General features: G+C 34.7%; 3 long non-coding RNA genes across 3 annotated transcripts; 1 reads left to right on the top strand and 2 right to left on the bottom strand.

Moving 5' to 3' along the window:
• Positions 1-583: 583 nt before the first annotated feature.
• LOC128264376 (uncharacterized) lies at positions 584-1,831 on the bottom strand. Its single transcript, XR_008268717.1, has 4 exons — positions 1,641-1,831; positions 1,170-1,242; positions 854-962; positions 584-753 (listed from the first exon to the last, which is right to left on the bottom strand). It is a non-coding gene; the product is annotated as an uncharacterized LOC128264376 (long non-coding RNA).
• Positions 1,832-2,849: 1,018 nt separating this feature from the next.
• Positions 2,850-4,315, top strand: LOC128264379 (uncharacterized). Its single transcript, XR_008268722.1, has 3 exons — positions 2,850-3,339; positions 3,394-3,779; positions 3,836-4,315. It is a non-coding gene; the product is annotated as an uncharacterized LOC128264379 (long non-coding RNA).
• A 1,818-nt stretch (positions 4,316-6,133) lies between these two features.
• Positions 6,134-7,442, bottom strand: LOC128264375 (uncharacterized). Its single transcript, XR_008268716.1, has 4 exons — positions 7,193-7,442; positions 6,720-6,792; positions 6,404-6,512; positions 6,134-6,303 (listed from the first exon to the last, which is right to left on the bottom strand). It is a non-coding gene; the product is annotated as an uncharacterized LOC128264375 (long non-coding RNA).
• Positions 7,443-10,372: the final 2,930 nt, after the last annotated feature.

The following is a 10,372-nucleotide window of genomic DNA, read 5'->3' as shown; positions in this document are numbered from 1 at the left end:
CGTTTTTGGCGTCGAGGTGAGCAGAGCTCTGTCGGCGTCGACGTTTTAAATCAGCGGTCAAACACACTCATTGACCTGTTCGCACGTCTTTGTGTTAGTAATTTGCTCGGCGAAACTTCCCAGTCGGAAAAAACACGCTTCCAGGATGTGTTCTTTTACGCTTCCTTTGCATGCGAAAAACGCGTTCCAGATCCCTGAAAGCTCCCTTTCCTTTTTGTTCGAGACGGGACAAGAAGCAAGCCTTCTTTTAGAACCGATCTAAGAACGAATCTTAATACGTTCCATTGGAAGGTAGTTTCAACTTCGGAAACGCTCGGCTTTCCCTTCCATTTGTACTCTACGAAGGAAGCATTCTACAGCGCACTGTTAGAATGAACTTAGAAACGTTCTTCGGGAACCTTCCTGGATAGCTTCCAAAGCAAGCATTGCGTAACACATCTAGTATGATTACAAAACATGCCTTCTAATAGTCTTACCCAAGAATGCATATATTATCGTTCCCAAAAATGCTAATGGGAACCGTTTCTTTTTTCAATTCCAATTTTTATTTATTAAATTTTTTTTTATAAACGTTTGATTTAAAATTTATTGTAATTAATTATAATTACTGTAATTACTCCGGGTCGTTTTTTTCTTCTCTTATCCTTTCTGCTATACTTTTAGCCTTGTAAGTTTTGTTCTTAGCCCTAGTGAAGGCCAGTCAAAGGTCTTTTATGTGGTCGGTGAAGCGGTGGCCGTCCCTCCTTTGTGACTCTAAAAATATAATAATGAGAAAATATAATATAAAATATAATAATGTGAAGGAAATATGTAATTTTTTAAAAATATGATTGTAAGTTTGTAAAACACTTACCGAATAATGTTTCATTTAAATGAATGTTGGACGCAAAACCTTCCCTGTCCCTAGTACCGCCATAATTAAGCTCCATTATCAAACTTGGACTTAATATCCTACTGAAGATCTAGATTTTCCGAATTTAAAAATTTTTAAAAGTGCATCAAGTTGATCTCTAGTAACATTATTATTATGGTACCATTCTAATAATTTTTCAAGGAGATTCATAGGTATCATATGTGTTTATTTTGTAAAATATCTTTTTTCAATTAAATTATTAAATTTTTTAATTATGTAATGTCTAATTATTTAAATTTATGTTTATTTTTCTTACATTTTTGTTCACTTAATCTGTGTTCTTAGGTCCACCCTAAAAAACACAACTTGTATGTAGATGTAAGTCCACCCTAGGTAGAAGTAAAATAAGAGAGAAAAAAGAGAGCACACAAATAAACGAAACGAGTTCACAAAACAAAAAATTTAAATTTATGAAATATATATAAATTATCTTTTGTTTTGAAATAGTTTTTCTGGAAACTCAAGTCTTATTGCAGTGTACGCTCAAAAAATACTTTTTTTTATTTGTTTGATTAACAGCCACACACAGTTTTAGGAACAATTTGCTTACATATGTTTTGACCGTACACTGTTTTTAAGACTGTTAATAAGTGTTTATAAATTTAATATTTTTTTGGCACAGGTACACATCACTTATTGTTTTAATTAATCCATTGTTTGGTTCATGTTATTTTATGAACAGTATTGGAACTCCTATTTAGTTTGTTTATATCAACATTATACTTACTTGAAAATTAAAACCGCAAAGTATAGGTATATTAATTTCACAAATCACAGAGGCACCAGCAATTTCAATTGAAAATCAAATTGCAAGTGGCGAGAAATGCAAAAGAAACGAAAAAGACCGCGCGCATTCTTGCATTTTCCCTTTTTTTCTTGTCGTTTGCTTTTTAGAGTACCGTTTTGTTCGGTTACTCCTTCTGAATACAGTGGCGGAGGAAACAATAGCGCCGGCAATGTAAAATAATAGTTCAAAACAAAATCACGCTTTGAAAAGAAATCATGTAATCGTGTATATATTATTACCTAAAATTAAATACATAAAAAACTGATTCAAATTAATAATTTTCTAATACAATATAAAATATATTAAATATTATTATTAATAAAATTAAAAATTAATATTTTTTACAGAATTAATTTTAGGAAAAGTTTAACAAGTCATATACCACCAACATAACAAAGCGTTTAGATATTGTTTTTAAAGATAAAAAGTGAATATATTTACGCCGCTGCTGTTCATTAAGAAAAATAGATTAAATTGGTTTCCCATTTTTTTGTCCATTCCGAAACAAGACTTCTTTTTGCGTTCTTTCGTAAGCGAGGTTTTCGGTGAAAAACACGATCTCAAAAATATCGGACGATCGGCAGCGTTCGGTTTTTAGCTTTTTGTTTACATTGCAAAAGAAGGCTTTTTTATGCATTATAGTAGAAGGGACGATTTCACAAAATCTCTGTAGAATGCATAAACAATGCTTCTTTAAAGCTTCTTACATTCTTTTCCACTTGCAAAGCATGCATGAAAGAAGCTTTTTTTATTGGAATGCGTTCTCTAACTTCCGACTGAGTGAGTATGTGGCGACCACTGTGTCGTGTTCTGCCGCCGCGCTGATTTAAAACGTCGACGCCGACAGAGCTCTGCTCACGTTTACACATGGCGAATGCAGATAATATTGACAGGAACATTAATAAAGTAGTTATTTAACTGAAATATTGGTTGAATCCCCAAAAATAAAACTTCATCCCGATTTTTAATATTTGTAATCTTTTTTGTAGGTCATTGCAAGTGCGGCAGTATATTGAAAGCCGAAATTTTGCCTCGGCTGGAAAATGGAAAAATATTAAAAGGTTTGTGCCTAGCAAGCAAGGGAGAAAAATCATGTGGAAAGCGACAGCTCCGCGGAGAAACCCGCCGAAGTGTTGTATCGTGCTTGGAAAAAGAGTCAACTCATTTTTATAGAGCCAAGAAAGCCGACGATATGATGGGAGAGGAAGATGATGCTGAGCCCCCTCATTTATACAAAGCCTCGGCCAAATATGAAGCCGTAAAAAAATAATTCAGAAAAACAGATCCATTAGACGCCATTTCGGACCTTAAAAGAAGTCCAGAGAGTGAAGGGGCGATTCGTGATATTGGAAAGGATCCAATCAAAGTTCACATCTGGTCTCCTCATCAAATTCGCGATTACAACAAATTAAGAAAAATGGGTAGACTGTGCATAGATGACTCTGGAGGCAGATTTGCGGAGTACGTCCATGTAGATGGGCAGAAATCGCATCACGTATTTCTGCACATTGCTGTAATCCATGGCTCATTTGGGCAGTTTGTTGTATCCTCGATGATAACAGAGAAACAAGACACAGTCACAATACTATCATTGCTTTTAAGGTGGATTTAATCAGGTGCGCCGTATCCAAAGGAAGTGGTAAGTTAACTATAATTTTTAAAAACTAATAAAAATCATAAATAATTTTTTTAGGTATGCGACTCGTCAAGAGCTTTACTTTCAGCTTGCTGTCTGGCATTTGCAACGTTCGACACTGTAGAAGCATGCATTACGAACAATTTACCCAGGACCCACATTCGAATTGGCGTGGCACATTATATGAAAAACTTGGCCGATTTTTTAAAAAATGATAAAAAGCTGTTGAACGCTTTTATTTGTTTGGAATCGGCCAGTTTATTCTGTGCAGCAATCAAAAAGAAGCTGGAACTATAATAAAAGCTTTGCTTATAATTGCAATGTCAAAAAAGGGAGGGGAAGGAGCAAACTCTTAAAGAAGCAGTTAAATTCATCGAAAGCTGTGCGAACCATCCAACCCACCTTTGTCGACGCCACTGAATTTACGCAGAAGGATGGTTCAGGTGAGAAAAAAGCATATTAATTTTATTTATAAATTAAAAATTGTTGTATTTCATAGCTTCAGGCTCATATCCAAGTGCTTTGGCGGATGAAATCCATGAAGAAACGAACGGATACCTGTCTCAGTGGGCTTCGTCTCTAAAGGAAGAAGTCGAAAACATTTTACAAAATGATGAAGGAGATGACCTTAACCCTCGGGAATGCTAAACATTTTCCAAACGCCTGCTAAGACACATAAGAACTATTCCTATGTGGTCAGCAATTGTTCAAAGCCGTTTTGGGTATGGTAGAATACCAGCCAGCAGTGCGCCTGTAGAAATAGAATTTAAATCAATTAAAAATGAAGTTCTAAAAAATAGGTGCAGGGTGGACTTCGGTGTGGAAAAGCTGATTAAGAACTTTAACGGAAATACAAAGATGATCGATTGTTCCCTAAAAGAAACCAAATCACTTGATCTGGAACTCAGTTTTGAAAATATTATCGATGATCAAAATCAGATCATTGAAGGTTCAGATAGGAATAGCACCGATGAAGAAACTGGAGAAACTCGAGAGCCATTTACGAGCTCAGCCCAAATTTTTCATCTTTGACCAAAAAGACATCAAATCCCAAAAATAAAACTGGAAGTTGTTACCTTTGCCAAAAATTTGTGCAAGCCGGATAACTTTTGGAGGACGACGGAACGGATATAGTAGTGTGCCAAGAATGTTTTGATTTTTCAATAAATTCACCGAGAGTCGCTTTAAATGCAATTGAGAACTGAAGGGGCTTAGGGCAAAGCCCAAAAAAAAGAAAGGGTCCTCTTTATTTAAGTAATGAAAATACTTAAAATGCACCTCCACGTTAAGTCTTATTACTGTCGGAAAATCGACATTTTCGCTCAACAACACGTGTCCTTTTAATAGCATTCTTCAATTGCTAATGGCTGGTGTAGCGGATTTGGAAAAAATTAAAATCTATGTTAAAAACGGATGTCATGACAACGAAATGTATAGTGCTGTCATACATGTAGTTGAAAGTAAAATCGACCAAAAGAGCAGAAATTATGTTAAAATTTTTAAAAAAGGAACTGAAACCTAACCAAAATGAAAACAACGATTGCAGTTGCAATATAATAAGCCTGGCAAATTTTTTTTTTAAGGGGAATCCATCTTTTAAGGAAATTTCAATTTGTCCTTCTGGTTGCAGTTCAAGAATTACGGAGCAACATGTGGCACTAGGCGGCTCTAAGTGTCGCCAGGGAAATTGCAATAGTTTTAACACAAACAGCATTCACGAGATCGGTAAGTATATAACTTTATTTAAAAACTAACAATTTTATAATTATTTTTTTCTATTTTTAGGAAACATCATAATGATTGGCGTGGATACTGACTTTCCCATGGAGATTTCCACAATACCCACGACCTTCAAAAGTCCCAAAAACGGGGATATATATGCGCTCATGGGATTCGTGGATTTTGTTGGACCTCCAGTAACAACAAGAAATACAAATTTGATTTGTCATTATAGGGCATTTTTCCGTAAAAAAGCACACTGGACGGTTTATGACGACTTACAAAAAAAAACCATATAGCCCCAACAATGCAAAAGTCAAGCACGGAATTGCTTATGTACCCCAAACAATATTCTATTCAGTTTTTTAATATCGGGATGAAGTTTTATTTTTGGGGATTCAACCAATATTTCAGTTAAATAACTACTTTATTAATGTTCCTGTCAATATTATCTGCATTCGCCATGTGTAGACTGCAGATTTCGCGGGAAATGTGCGTTTTTGGCGTCGAGGTGAGCAGAGCTCTGTCGGCGTCGACGTTTTAAATCAGCGGTCAAACACACTCATTGACCTGTTCGCACGTCTTTGTGTTAGTAATTTGCTCGGCGAAACTTCCCAGTCGGAAAAAACACGCTTCCAGGATGTGTTCTTTTACGCTTCCTTTGCATGCGAAAAACGCGTTCCAGATCCCTGAAAGCTCCCTTTCCTTTTTGTTCGAGACGGGACAAGAAGCAAGCCTTCTTTTAGAACCGATCTAAGAACGAATCTTAATACGTTCCATTGGAAGGTAGTTTCAACTTCGGAAACGCTCGGCTTTCCCTTCCATTTGTACTCTACGAAGGAAGCATTCTACAGCGCACTGTTAGAATGAACTTAGAAACGTTCTTCGGGAACCTTCCTGGATAGCTTCCAAAGCAAGCATTGCGTAACACATCTAGTATGATTACAAAACATGCCTTCTAATAGTCTTACCCAAGAATGCATATATTATCGTTCCCAAAAATGCTAATGGGAACCGTTTCTTTTTTCAATTCCAATTTTTATTTATTAAATTTTTTTTTATAAACGTTTGATTTAAAATTTATTGTAATTAATTATAATTACTGTAATTACTCCGGGTCGTTTTTTTCTTCTCTTATCCTTTCTGCTATACTTTTAGCCTTGTAAGTTTTGTTCTTAGCCCTAGTGAAGGCCAGTCAAAGGTCTTTTATGTGGTCGGTGAAGCGGTGGCCGTCCCTCCTTTGTGACTCTAAAAATATAATAATGAGAAAATATAATATAAAATATAATAATGTGAAGGAAATATGTAATTTTTTAAAAATATGATTGTAAGTTTGTAAAACACTTACCGAATAATGTTTCATTTAAATGAATGTTGGACGCAAAACCTTCCCTGTCCCTAGTACCGCCATAATTAAGCTCCATTATCAAACTTGGACTTAATATCCTACTGAAGATCTAGATTTTCCGAATTTAAAAATTTTTAAAAGTGCATCAAGTTGATCTCTAGTAACATTATTATTATGGTACCATTCTAATAATTTTTCAAGGAGATTCATAGGTATCATATGTGTTTATTTTGTAAAATATCTTTTTTCAATTAAATTATTAAATTTTTTAATTATGTAATGTCTAATTATTTAAATTTATGTTTATTTTTCTTACATTTTTGTTCACTTAATCTGTGTTCTTAGGTCCACCCTAAAAAACACAACTTGTATGTAGATGTAAGTCCACCCTAGGTAGAAGTAAAAGGAAGAGAGAAAAAAGAGAGCACACAAATAAACGAAACGAGTTCACAAAACAAAAAATTTAAATTTATGAAATATATATAAATTATCTTTTGTTTTGAAATAGTTTTTCTGGAAACTCAAGTCTTATTGCAGTGTACGCTCAAAAAAATACTTTTTTTTATTTGTTTGATTAACAGCCACACACAGTTTTAGGAACAATTTGCTTACATTTGTTTTGACCGTACACTGTTTTTAAGACTGTTAATAAGTGTTTATAAATTTAATATTTTTTTGGCACAGGTACACATCACTTATTGTTTTAATTAATCCATTGTTTGGTTCATGTTATTTTATGAACAGTATTGGAACTCCTATTTAGTTTGTTTATATCAACATTATACTTACTTGAAAATTAAAACCGCAAAGTATAGGTATATTAATTTCACAAATCACAGAGGCACCAGCAATTTCAATTGAAAATCAAATTGCAAGTGGCGAGAAATGCAAAAGAAACGAAAAAGACCGCGCGCATTCTTGCATTTTCCCTTTTTTTCTTGTCGTTTGCTTTTTAGAGTACCGTTTTGTTCGGTTACTCCTTCTGAATACAGTGGCGGAGGAAACAATAGCGCCGGCAATGTAAAATAATAGTTCAAAACAAAATCACGCTTTGAAAAGAAATCATGTAATCGTGTATATATTATTACCTAAAATTAAAATATATAAAAAACTGATTCAAATTAATAATTTTCTAATACAATATAAAATATATTAAATATTATTATTAATAAAATTAAAAATTAATATTTTTTACAGAATTAATTTTAGGAAAAGTTTAACAAGTCATATACCACCAACATAAGAAAGCGTTTAGATATTGTTTTTAAAGATAAAAAGTGAATATATTTACGCCGCTGCTGTTCATTAAGAAAAATAGATTAAATTGGTTTCCCATTTTTTTGTCCATTCCGAAACAAGACTTCTTTTTGCGTTCTTTCGTAAGCGAGGTTTTCGGTGAAAAACACGATCTCAAAAATATCGGACGATCGGCAGCGTTCGGTTTTTAGCTTTTTGTTTACATTGCAAAAGAAGGCTTTTTTATGCATTATAGTAGAAGGGACGATTTCACAAAATCTCTGTAGAATGCATAAACAATGCTTCTTTAAAGCTTCTTACATTCTTTTCCACTTGCAAAGCATGCATGAAAGAAGCTTTTTTTATTGGAATGCGTTCTCTAACTTCCGACTGAGTGAGTATGTGGCGACCACTGTGTCGTGTTCTGCCGCCGCGCTGATTTAAAACGTCGACGCCGACAGCGCTCTGCTCACGTTTACACATGGCGAATGCAGATAATATTGACAGGAACATTAATAAAGTAGTTATTTAACTGAAATATTGGTTGAATCCCCAAAAATAAAACTTCATCCCGATATTAAAAAACTGAATAGAATATTGTTTGGGGTACATAAGCAATTCCGGCTTGACTTTTGCATTGTTGGGGCTATATGGTTTTTTTTTTGTAAGTCGTCATAAACCGTCCAGTGTGCTTTTTTACGGAAAAATGCCCTATAATGAAAAATCAAATTTTTATTTTTTGTTGTTACTGGAGGTCCAACAAAATCCACGAATCCCATGAGCGCATATATATCCCCGTTTTTGGGACTTTTGAAGGTCGTGGGTATTGTGGAAATCTCCATGGGAAAGTCAGTATCCACGCCATCATTACGTGTTTCCTAATAATAGAAAAAAATAATTATAAAATTGTTAGGTTTAAATAAAGTTATTTACTTACCGATCTCGTGAATGCTGTTTGTGTTAAAACTATTGCAATTTCCCTGGCGACACTTAGAGCCGCCTAGTGCCACATGTTGCTACGTAATTCTTGAACTGCAACCAGAAGGACAAATTGAAATTTTCTTAAAAGATGGATTCCCCTTAAAAATAAAATTTGCCAGGCTAATTATATTGCAACTGCAATCTATGTTTTCAATTTGGTTAGGTTTCAGTTCCTTTTTTAAAAATTTTAACATAATTTCTGCTCTTTTGGTCGATTTTACTTTCAACGACATGTATGACAGCACTATACATTTCGTTGTCATGACATCCGTTTTTAACATAGATTTTAATATTTTCCAAATCCGCTACACCAGCCATTAGCAATTGAAGAATGCTATCAAAAGGACACGTGTTGTTGAGCGAAAATGTCGATTTTCCGACAGTAATAAGACTTAACGTGGAGTTGTTTCCATTTTTTAAAATAGGCAAAGAGGTGCATTTTAAGTATTTTCATTACTTAAATAAAGAGGACCCTTTCTTTTTTTTGGGCTTTGCCCTAAGCCCCTCCAGTTCTCAATTGCATTTAAAGCGACTCTCGGTGAATTTATTGAACAATCAAAACATTCCTGGCACACTACTATATCCGTTCCGTCGTCCTCCAAAAGTTATCCGGCTTGCACAAATTTTTGGCAAAGGTAACAACTTCCAGTTTTATTTTTGGGATTTGATGTCTTTTTGGTCAAAGATGAAAAATTTGGGCTGAGCTCGTAAATGGCTCTCGAGTTTCTCCAGTTTCTTCATCGGTGCTATTCCTATCTGAACCTTCAATGATCTGATTTTGATCATCGATAATATTTTCAAAACTGAGTTCCAGATCAAGTGATTTGGTTTCTTTTAGGGAACAATCGATCATCTTTGTATTTCCGTTAAAGTTCTTAATCAGCTTTTCCACACCGAAGTCCACCCTGCACCTATTTTTTAGAACTTCATTTTTAATTGATTTAAATTCTATTTCTACAGGCGCACTGCTGGCTGGTATTCTACCATACCCAAAACGCCTTTGAACAATTGCTGACCACATAGGAATAGTTCTTATGTGTCTTAGCAGGCGTTTGGAAAATGTTTAGCATTCCCGAGGGTTAAGGTCATCTCCTTCATCATTTTGTAAAATGTTTTCGACTTCTTCCTTTAGAGACGAAGCCCACTGAGACAGGTATCCGTTCGTTTCTTCATGGATTTCATCCGCCAAAGCACTTGGATATGAGCCTGAAGCTATGAAATACAACAATTTTTAATTTATAAATAAAATAAATATGCTTTTACTCACCTGAACCATCCTTCTGCGTAAATTCAGTGGCGTCGACAAAGGGGGGTTCGCACAGCTTTCGATGAATTTAACTGCTTCTTTAAGAGTTGTTGCTCCTTCCCCTCCCTTTTTTGACATTGCAATTATAAGCAAAGCTTTTATTATAGTTCCAGCTTCTTTTTGATTGCTGCACAGAATAAACTGGCCGATTCCAAACAAATAAAAGCGTTCAACAGCTTTTTATCATTTTTTAAAAAATCGGCCAAGTTTTTCATATAATGTGCCACGCCAATTCGAATGTGGGTCCTGGGTAAATTGTTCGTAATGCATGCTTCTACAGTGTCGAACGTTGCAAATGCCAGACAGCAAGCTGAAAGTAAAGCTCTTGACGAGTCGCATACCTAAAAAAATTATTTATGATTTTTATTAGTTTTTAAAAATTATAGTTAACTTACCACTTCCTTTGGATACGGCGCACCTGATTAAATGCACCTTAAAAGCAATGA

Source organism: Drosophila gunungcola, unplaced genomic scaffold (genome assembly GCF_025200985.1).
Source record: "Drosophila gunungcola strain Sukarami unplaced genomic scaffold, Dgunungcola_SK_2 000068F, whole genome shotgun sequence".
Classification (NCBI taxonomy): domain Eukaryota; kingdom Metazoa; phylum Arthropoda; class Insecta; order Diptera; family Drosophilidae; genus Drosophila; species Drosophila gunungcola.
This window is presented reverse-complemented; position numbering and strand designations above follow the sequence as displayed.